Raw genomic sequence first — 10,493 nt, 5'->3', positions numbered from 1 at the left:
AAGAAGGCTTGTATAGCATTCCTCAGTATATGTTCTTTTCTACTAGAAGTGGTTATTTCTCCATTATAAAGTGAGCAAGATCAGCATTAGCCTCTTTTCTAGAACAATGTGAATAATAATATGTATATATCTTAAATTCAGTAGTCACAGATTTTAGGGTGAGGTCTTCTTTTGACATAACACAAAATAAACCAATAAAAATGAAATATTGGAAACCAATATTTGTTATTGAAAATTCAATATTGTCAACTCCACATATGAAGGACATCACCATCTGGGTTTCAAAAATATTCAATGTGGTGGTATTCAGGATAAAGGTAATTAGAATCTTAAGAGTTTCTGTTTACTTAAAGGAATACAATGCAATTTATTCCCCAGTTTTAGTTGGGGTTAATTAAGTTACAATTTGATCCATGTCACAAGTTACATATATCATATTTCCATCAAATTGAAGCTGTGTAAGATTTCTTGTTTATAAAACACAATATTCAGGGACTGATCTGTCAGTACCTTGCAGTGCTTTTCAAAAATATCTACATTTGTCCTTACAGATGTCAAAATGTTATACCATTATTTGCAGGTTTTTTTTAAAGATGTACATTCATACTATGAAGTTGTTAAAAACAACTGCTGCAAATAAACTATAATATATATATATAAATATAAAGAAAAATAGATTGCAAAAGTATGTAGGGATTTTGTTTATATATTTTTGTTTACAGTTTTGTTTTATAGATTTTTGTTTACAGTGTTCTATAAAGTACAGACAAATCCTAAGTGAGGGAAACACTATTCCCTATGACAACCAGTGAATCACCACAGCCTTAACATCGCAATGCTTCAAGGAAGCTGGACACTTTGGTTTCCACAGGAAGAGAATGGAAGAGGAACTTCTCATTCAGATTTCTTTTCCCATAAGTATGTTTTCTTCAGGAATGGTTGCTGATGTCAAGTCTCAATTCAGTATATTTCTTGAATAGTGAACAGGTATATCAGACTGTGTCACTAGGAGGGTGGGTGAAGTGTAGACACTGGTCCTTTTATACGGTAGCAACTTTTTGAACTTCAAGAACCAGGGTAGCTGACAGAATGCTTCTCCATTTGAACAGGAGAAAGTGACACAGGAGAAACTGAAGGTAATGAATGGACTAGTCGAAAGGTCTCATGTTTAAACTTGACATTGGCTATTGTCACAGATTCCTTGAGTGTTGTGATCAATGTGTGCCACTTAGCACTAAGAACAGAGGAGTTTTCACTCCTATTCTCCATGCTGGGAGATGAGTGATTTCTTATTGTCAACATTCTTGGATGGTATGAACTTGGTGCATTAAGATGTCACAGAACAGGGGAATTTCAGACATTTGGGTTTTCAGGGATTCACTGATTTCATTTACTTCTTTTTTCTGTTTTAGTTCTGAAGGACCCCAAAAGCGGTGCCCTTTTGTGACGACCCCAGAAACACAGACTCCAGACCAGGCAATGCAAAAAGCAAGAGGCAGTTTTATTTCATTTGCGCAAATGGGCCCTCTGCTGGCTGCCACAAGCGGCGAGAAAGAGAGGAGCCCCGAGCAGTTATCTCACACAGCTTTTAAGGGACAAAACCACAAAATTAACATACCATAGGGTGGCGTAAGTTCATTGGATAATTTTCAGCAATTGACCTAATATGGCAGTTTGGAAGCGGGTAGGGAAGTATAGTCAGTGGAAAAGTACTAGGTCAAAGGGTATGATGGGGTGGGGGGTCGTTTGAGGAAGAGAAGCGGCCTGCTATGTGCCTTATGTGCCTTGCAGTTTCTTTGTTAAGTTTGAGCAAGCACAGGGGAGGGGCGGCCCATGTACATAACAGGATGTTCTGTCGCCCTTATCTCTGAGTAGTAGCTAAGTGCTTTCTCTGTGAACCAGTTTACTCCCCATTTCCCAGGACTGTTTCTGGAACTGTTTGTCTCAGTTCCTACTTTTCTATTTCATCAAGGCCATTTTTATGGCAGCTCACGGCCACTCCCTTCATTCCCCCATTTTCTCTTTGAACTAATTTTAATCCTAAAATTGTGTGCTTGTTACTGTCAAAGCTGTTGATGAGGGGTTTCAATACGGTCACTGGTGGCCAGGGCTTGATACTGCTGGGTGAGGACTAATGCCTGCACGGTGGACAGCCGATCCCTAACAAACTGGAGTAATCTGTTTATAATGCATGGCCCGAAGGTCAGAATTAGGATTAAGATAATAAGGGGGCCCACTATGGTGGAGAGCAAGGTTGTCAGCCAGGGTGACCTGTTATACCATCCCTCAAACCAGTTCTGAGTCTGTTCTTGTTCTCGTCGTCTCTTTTCCAGCCGCTCTCTCAGTTTGGCTAAAGAATCTTTTACTACCCCGGAGTGGTCTATATAGAAGCAGCATTCTTCTTTGAGGGTAGCACATAACCCTCCTTCTTTTAGAAACAACAGGTCTAAGCCCCTGCGATTTTGGAGTACTACCTCTGAGAGGGAGGTGAGGGACTCTTGTAGTCGTTGGAGGTTCTGTTCTATTTCCATTATATCCGCGTCCACCGCCTGTTGAAGGATTGCCAGCCCGCTGCTTCCCTGGGTTAGGGCGGCCATCCCTGTGCCCAGCCCAGCGGTCGCTACCCCAAAGCTCAGTAGCACTGCTAGGGTCACAGAGGCCGGCTCCCTACGGAACCTGGTTATAGCACTGTCATACCGCTCCTCAAGTGTGTTTTCTGGGTGGTAAATCACCTTCGGGACGATTGCCACCAGGACACAGAAATCCCCGGTCCCGTTGAGAACATTGGTGGACACACAGGGGGTGAGGCCACGAGAACACGCCCACCAGGTTCCGGGGGGTGGCACCAGGTACGAGTTCCAATCCACCAGGGAAGGGCTGGCAGTGGTGTTGCAGAGGCACCGGTAGGCCAAGGGTGGGTCTCCGACACAGGTTCCCCTCCCCGAGACCTCCGCCAAAGTTATTAGGGGGTTAGTGGCAGGGCACTGCCGGTGGGACGAGGAGGTATCATAGGTTCCAACGACAGCTATTCCCTCATAGTAGGGCGGGCTTGCGGACAAGCATAACCAGTAGGGGTCAGTCAGGACAGGGTGTGACTGATTTAATGCCGAAAAGGCGCCCCGTATCAGCCCCATTGCTCTCTCCCCTGCAGGTAGACTTGCTGGGGGAGCCGGTGGGCTTGCCTTCATAGGGGTCGGCGCCGGTGAGCGATTTCCCTAGAGACCGGCTGCTTGGTTGCCTCGGGCTTGGGGTGGCTCGGTTGGTAGGCAGGGGCCAGAGCCCTGTTGGGTCCTACCAGTAGGGGGTCAGGAGGGGTGATTTTTAGTCTAATTTTGAACCAAAATCCAAAATTATTTCCTGGGACATAATAGCGCAACCCCCAGATTCTCTCTTTTACCCAACTGGACAGCGTTGCGTATTGTTTTCCTGGGGTGGTAAAGGTAATATTAAGGGGATTGCATGTAGGGGACCTTCCACATGGGCTGGCCCATCCGATGGTGTTGCGGTCACACGCCTCATCTCCATCGGGAAGGTCAAGGTGGGGACCTCCTTCAGGAGTGAAGTTACGCTGTACAATAATCCAGTCCCAAGAAGAGGTAGGCTTCCAGTATGCCGCCCTGGTAGTTTCGCACCCCCAAGCCTTACAATATAAGGACTCCGGTCCCCTGCACCGGAAGATCTGATCCTGTCTTCTACCATCCCCGGGGCACACATAGAATTCAAGTTGACGTAATCGGCACCTCCTTTCCGCACTACGACATCCCGCCTACCTGGACCCTCCCCCGGTTCCTGACAGACTCCCGGACAGACTGTCGAGATCGGGTAAATCCCAGGTATCCAGCCCCAGGACTAATTGGCATACGTCTGGGTGGAGAGAAGGCCACCACGTCCCTGGCACCCGAGTGTCGCTGATCGACCAGGCCACGCTACCTAAGGGGGAGACCACTTCCCAAGTGAGCTTTTGCGGCCCCTGGGGGTTAGAAAGGGACGGACTGGATAGGGGGAGACTGAGACTGGGGTGAATCATAAGCAATACAGGCAACAGGTTAATGATTACAAACATTAGGCAGCTTTCAAAAGTCTTATCTTGAGGGGGTTTTGAGTGCACTGGAGTTTCCATTTGGCTGAGTCGTCCGTGGGGCCACCTCCCTCCGGCGGTGCCCTCTTGACGTGAGAAGCGTGAACCCAAGCAGCAATTCCGTCGACTTTCACCGTAGTGGGTGTCGTCAGCAGCACAGTGTAGGGTCCCTTTCAACGGGGTTCGAGGGTCCTGGACTGATGTCTGCGGACATAAACTAAATCTCTGATCTGGAAAGGGTGTGGCACTGTGGGGCACTTGGATTGGTATACTGCTGCTAGAGATTTCCACACGTGCCTCTGAATCAGCTGCAAAGCTCTCAGTCGGGCCTGCAAACTAGGGGAAGTGGCATAAGAGTCAATGCTGGGTCCCAACAAGTCAGCTATTGGGGGAGGGCCTCTGTACAGTATTTCATATGGAGTCAACCCGAACGCGGAGGGAGTGTTGCGGGCCCGGAATAAGGCCATCGGTAGCAAACTCGACCCAATCTCTAGTGCCAGTCTCCATCATTAATTTGGTTAAGGTCTCCTTAATTGTTCTATTCATGCGCTCTACCTGTCCTGAGTTCTGGGGTCCGTACGTGCAATGCAATTTCCAATCAATCCCCAGTACTTTGGCCAACAACTGACTTACCTGGGAGACAAAGGCCGGCCCATTATCGGATCCCAGTACCTTAGGCAGGCCAAATCGCGGAAAGATTTCTTCCAGGATTTTCTTCACCACCACCTGCACTGTTTCCTTTTTTACCAGAAAAGCCTCTGTCCAGCCGGAAAAAGTGTCTACAAATACTAGGAGATACTTAAGTCCATACCTACCGGGATGGATCTCGGTAAAATCCACCTCCCAGTTTGTTCCCGGGCGTGCCCCTCGCATCCTTGCTCCCTCTGGTACTTTAATACACTTTGGATTTACTTTTGCACAAGGCACGCAGGATTCTGCCGCTTGTTTTACTTGTGAGTCCAGTCCTATTATGAAGTAGGTTAGTTCCTCTCTGTCCAGTAGGGCTTTTAACTTTTTATGTCCCAAGTGGGTCCATCTATGGAGGCCTTTTATGAGGTCCTTGGCTTCCTTTCTTGGCAATACTGTTTTCCCCTGGATCTCCCAGACCTTACGCTGGTCATTGTACGTGCCTCCCAGTCTTTGGATGGCTGTCACATCTTGCTCTGAATATGACCACCCAGGGTTATTTGAGGTTTCAGATGACTGCGTTACTAGAGTGATGCTGTCCAGGGCCCTTGTTGTAGCTACCTCATCCGCCATTCTATTCCCCTTGGCCACTGCGTCATCTCCTTTCTGATGACCTGGCCAGTGGATGATGCTCACTTTCTTTGGAAGGTGGAGGGCTTGTAGGAGGTCTAGGATCTCCTGCTTATTTTTAATGTCCTTGCCCCCTGAGGTTAGCAACCCTCTCCTCTGATATATTTCCCCGTGTATATGCGCAGTGGCAAAGGCATAACGGCTGTCGGTATAAATGTTTACCCTCCGATTCTTAGCGGCACAAAGTGCTTGGGTGAGGGCCACAAGTTCAGCCTTCTGTGCCAAAGTCCCTGGGGGCAGAGCAGAGGCCCATATGACAGTTTCCCTATCAACCACCGCAGCCCCTGCCTTTCTCTCACCTTGGTGCAAGAAGCTGCTCCCGTCCGTATACCAGGTGACTGCGTTTGACAGGGGAAGATCGGTCAGGTCCTCTCGGGTCCCATGCACTTCGGCTAACACTTGGTGGCAGTCGTGGTTGACTTGTGATTCAGACCCCGGCTCAGGAAGCAGGGTGGCTGGTTTGAGCGAGGCAGCAGTCCCATACCAGACCCGTTCAGGGTTGAGCAGCATGGCCTGGTAGTGGGTGATCCTGGCGTTCGAGAGCCATCTGTCTGGCAGTTGGCGATGACGGCCTCAATGGCATGGGGCGCCACTATGGTGAGTGGTTGCCCCAGAGTCAATTTGTCCGAGTCTTTCACCAAGACGGCCACAGCCGCAATCATGCGGAGGCAAGGGGGCCACCCCGAGGCGACACTGTCCAGTTTCTTTGAAAAATATGCCACAGGTCTTTTCCAGGGCCCCAAATTCTGAGTTAAGACACCCTTTGCCATTCCCCCTTTCTCATCCACATAGAGGGTAAAGGGCTTAGCGGGGTCTGGGAGGCTTACTGCAGGGGCCTCCAAGAGGGCTCGTTTTATTCTGTCAAAAGCCAATTGTTGTTCCCTTCCCCAGATGAACGGGGAATTTGTCCTGGTTAGGGGGTACAGGGACGCTGCCATCTCCACAAAACCCGGTATCCAGAGGTGGCAGAAACCGGCGCTGCCCAAGAACTCCCTGAGGTGGCGAGCATTTTTAGGCGGCGGGATGAGCGCTACGGCCTTTTTACGTTCCTCAGTCAGCCACCTCCGACCCCCCTCCAATACGTAGCCCAGGTAGGTCACGCGTTGGGTGCAAAGTTGGGCCTTCTTCGCGGAAGCCCTGTATCCTAGCTCTCCCAGCCTACGGAGTAGGGCCTCCGTACCTTTGGTGCAACCCTGCTCAGTCTCTGCAGCTAACAATAGGTCATCCACGTACTGTAGGAGAGTCAACTCTGGGTGGCTTACCCGGAAATCCACCAAGTCCTGGTGTAGGGCTTCATCAAACAGCGTAGGGGAGTTCTTGAACCCTTGGGGAAGCCTGGTCCATGTTAGTTGTCCTGAAAACCCAGTCTCCGGGTCTTTCCACTCGAAGGCAAAGAGAGGTTGACTCTGGGGACTCAGTCTTAAGCAAAAGAAGGCATCTTTCAAGTCAAGCACTGTATACCAAGTTCGGGTGGGGGGCAGGGTGCTCAGCAGGTTGTACGGGTTAGGGACCGTGGGGTGAATGTCCTCAGCCCTACGGTTTGCTTCCCGTAGGTCTTGCACTGGCCTATAATCATTGGACCCAGGCCTTTTGACTGGTAACAAAGGGGTATTCCAAGGTGACTGACAAGGTCTCAATATGCCCAGTTTTATTAGTCTCTGTATGTGTGGCCGAATTCCGACCTTTGCCTCCGTAGCCATAGGGTATTGGCGGATAGATACGGGAGTGGCCGTGGGCTTCAGGTTTACTATCACCAGGGGCTGTCTGATAGCAAGCCCTACTCCTCCCTTCTCCGCCCAAGACTGAGGGAATTTAGTAAGCCATTCAGATGCTACTTGGGGCTGAGCTGATAGGGGGCACTCGTGAAGGCGGTGTTCGTTTTCCAGCCAGAGGGTCAACACATGGAGGGGTTGGCCTGCGGGGCCGACTACTGTGGCTCCCTTGTCTTGGAAATGGATCTGGGCCCCAACCTTTGAGAGCAGATCCCTTCCCAGCAGGGGGTATGGGCAGTCTGGTACTAGTAGGAACAAATGCGTGACCCGCCCTGTTGCTAGGTCGACCTTACGCTCAGTAGTCCATTTGTACAGTTTTCCTCCAGTGGCCCCCTGGACCCATGATGTCTTGGAACTGAGAGGGCCCCTAGCGGTGGTAAGAACTGAATGCTGGGCTCCTGTGTCGACCAGAAAGGTGACTGGTCAGCCTCCCACTTTCAGGGTTACCCGGGGCTCAGGGGGAGGCTCCTGGCCCTGACCTACCTATTCGTCGTCTTCCAATGACAGGACCGGAGCGGTTCTCTGCTGGGGTCTTGGCCGTCCCTTGTTCGGACAGTCCCTGGCCCAATGTCCTCTTTCTTTACAGTAGGTGCACTGGTCTCGCTCCACTCTCGGCCTCCGTTTGTCTCCCTGGTCCCTATCTTGCCTGCCCTTGTCTCGTCCTGTTTTTGACCCTGCAACTACCTGGCGATAGAGACGGAGTCACTCCCTACCTGCTGCCGTATTGAAGTCCCAATTTGGTCGAGTCAGCGGGAACACCTCATCAATCTCATTAGGTAGCTGAGTGGGGCGGCCGTGATCCCCCGGCACATTTTTGCGGGCTTCTGTGAAAACCTGCTGCCGCTCTTCCGTGGTCAGGAGGGCCTGTAAAAGCTGCTGACAGTCATCCCAAGTGGGTTGGTGGGTTAACAGAATCGACTCAATCAGGCCCGTGAGGGCCTGAGGGTCCTGCGAAAATGGGGGGTTGTGGGTCTTCCAATTGTAGAGATCTGACGCGGAAAATGGCCAGTACTGAAGCTCCCCCCCCCCCACCGAATGCAATGGGAATGCCTGGGATGCCCATTGTTCCCCCACTTCCCTCCGCTCTCGGCGAAGATGCAGGTGGGTACTTGGCGGTGAGGGGTCTTGTAGGGAAGGGGGTTGTGGTTCCTCTGATTCTTGGACTGTAGAGTCCGGGGACGGGGCAGAGGGAGGCACCTCCCTCAATGCCGGACGGTTGTAAGGCAGGGGGGATCCAAAAGGAGGAGGTCCTCCTGTCCACCCGAAAGGACGGGTGGACATGCGGTTTTTAGTGGTTGGAGTTCTTTTAGGGGATAGAGATCGGAGGTTGGTGGGGGACCCTGCACTGGGGTCTCTGCTGGAGCGGGGATTAGGGGAGTTGAGGAGGGAAATGGGGGGGGTCTGGGACCCTCATCAACTTCCTCCTTATCTTTCTGTTGGCGATCTTTGGTGTCTCCATGTGCGAGGAAAGGCTTAACCCAAAGCGGGGGCTTCCGGGTCAAGTCCTCCCACACCGTGACATACGGTACTTGTTCTGGACGTCCCCCTCCACCCTTACGGCAGACTTGGTCTTTAACCTGCAAAATTAAATCGAGGTTAAAGGTTCCGTCCTTCTGCCACCCAACACCGAAAGTGGGCCACTCGGAGGTGCAAAGCACCACCCACTCCTTTTTGCGGACTTCCATCGACAAACTGCGGGCAATCTCTCGAACCTCCTTCCAGTGTCCTAGAGTCAGGCTTAAAGGTGTTGTTAATTGTTGCCCCATGAAGACAGATGGGGGAGACAGTAAGAAATAAAGAACGACAAAAACAGCGACACACAGAACACAAATCACGAGCCGTGCGGCAACAGACCGAGACAAGACCGAAATTAAAACTTCAGATGGGAGTGGCCGTCTGGCCAGACTCTCCCCTGGAAGAAGGGAAATGCTCTCTTTCCCCTCTTCCCAGACCACCACTGGAGCGTCCTCCAGGGTTGGACCAGGGGTCTCAGGAGACGTCCGTCTCCCCCACTGGTCCAATACTCTCAATACTGAGCCTGTACAGGTGCCCCAGGACGGATTCCACGTCGCCCTGGCAGACAAGGACAAACAGTACAAACCACGATTACAAGCATATACAAGTAAGTGAACTTACCTCCGTCAGGCCGATGGAGTGTGGGAGTCTGGGGTCCCCCAAATCCTGGACAAGCCCCCAAATGAAGGATCCCAAAAGCGGTGCCCTTTTGTGACGACCCCAGAAACACAGACTCCAGACCAGGCAATGCAAAAAGCAAGAGGCAGTTTTATTTCATTTGCGCAAATGGGCCCTCTGCTGGCTGCCACAAGCGGCGAGAAAGAGAGGAGCCCCGAGCAGTTATCTCACACAGCTTTTAAAGGGCAAAACCACAAAATTAATATACCATAGGGTGGCGTAAGTTCATTTGATAATTTTCAGCAATTGACCTAATATGGCAGTTTGGAAGCAGGTAGGGAGGTATAGTCAGTGGAAAAGTACTAGGTCAAAGGGTATGACGGGGGGGGGATCGTTTGAGGAAGAGAAGCGGCCTGCTATGTGCCTTATGTGCCTTGCGGTTTCTTTGTTAAGTTTGAGCAAGCACAGGGGAGGGGTGGCCCATGTACATAACAGGATGTTCTGTCGCCCTTATCTCTGAGTAGTAGCTAAGTGCTTTCTCTGTGAACCAGTTTACTCCCCATTTCCCAGGACTGTTTCTGGAACTGTTTGTCTCAGTTTCTACTTTTCTATTTCATCAAGGCCATTTTTATGGCGGCTCACAGCCACTCCCTTCAAGTTCCAGTGTCAAACCTGTTTTGGAGCTCTGGGAGCAGCCTGCTCCCTCTGTCTTTCAGAGGCATTCACCGCTTCCATGTAGAAATGCCGCTGTCTTGGAATGATTAACTCCATTCTTGTGTTGTCTGCTGAATGGATTTTCTTCCCCCACAAACTGCCAACTTTAGATCTTTCTTTTGCTACTTTTGTAAGCATCATCTTGAGGATCTTAGTAGGATAAGATCCCTTTATCTAAAACAAACCAAGGAGACTGCTAACCTGTGAGATAATTGGTCTACATGGGGTAGGCACACAGCCTGGGGCAGCCTCTGTGATCCCTTCTTAGGATGCCCTCAGCCCTCACTATTGTTATTCCAGGAAGCTGGAATAGGAGCAGAGCTGGGACTCAAATCCAGGTACCCCAATATTGTAAGAAAGTGCCCAGAGCAGAGACTTAACAAAAGGCCCACCCCAGGCAAATGTTAAATAGCAATGCTGTCTCATGCTAATGTTCATTCTGGGAGGCAGCCCTGCTATAGCACTTGGGTTTTTGATGT

General features: G+C 50.4%; 1 pseudogene; it reads right to left on the bottom strand.

Moving 5' to 3' along the window:
- Positions 1 to 898: 898 nt before the first annotated feature.
- LOC127493247 (pleckstrin homology domain-containing family A member 3 pseudogene) lies at positions 899 to 1,914 on the bottom strand (annotated as a pseudogene).
- Positions 1,915 to 10,493: the final 8,579 nt, after the last annotated feature.

This window comes from Oryctolagus cuniculus, chromosome 5 (genome assembly GCF_964237555.1).
Source record: "Oryctolagus cuniculus chromosome 5, mOryCun1.1, whole genome shotgun sequence".
NCBI classification, from domain to species: Eukaryota; Metazoa; Chordata; class Mammalia; order Lagomorpha; family Leporidae; genus Oryctolagus; species Oryctolagus cuniculus.
This window is presented reverse-complemented; position numbering and strand designations above follow the sequence as displayed.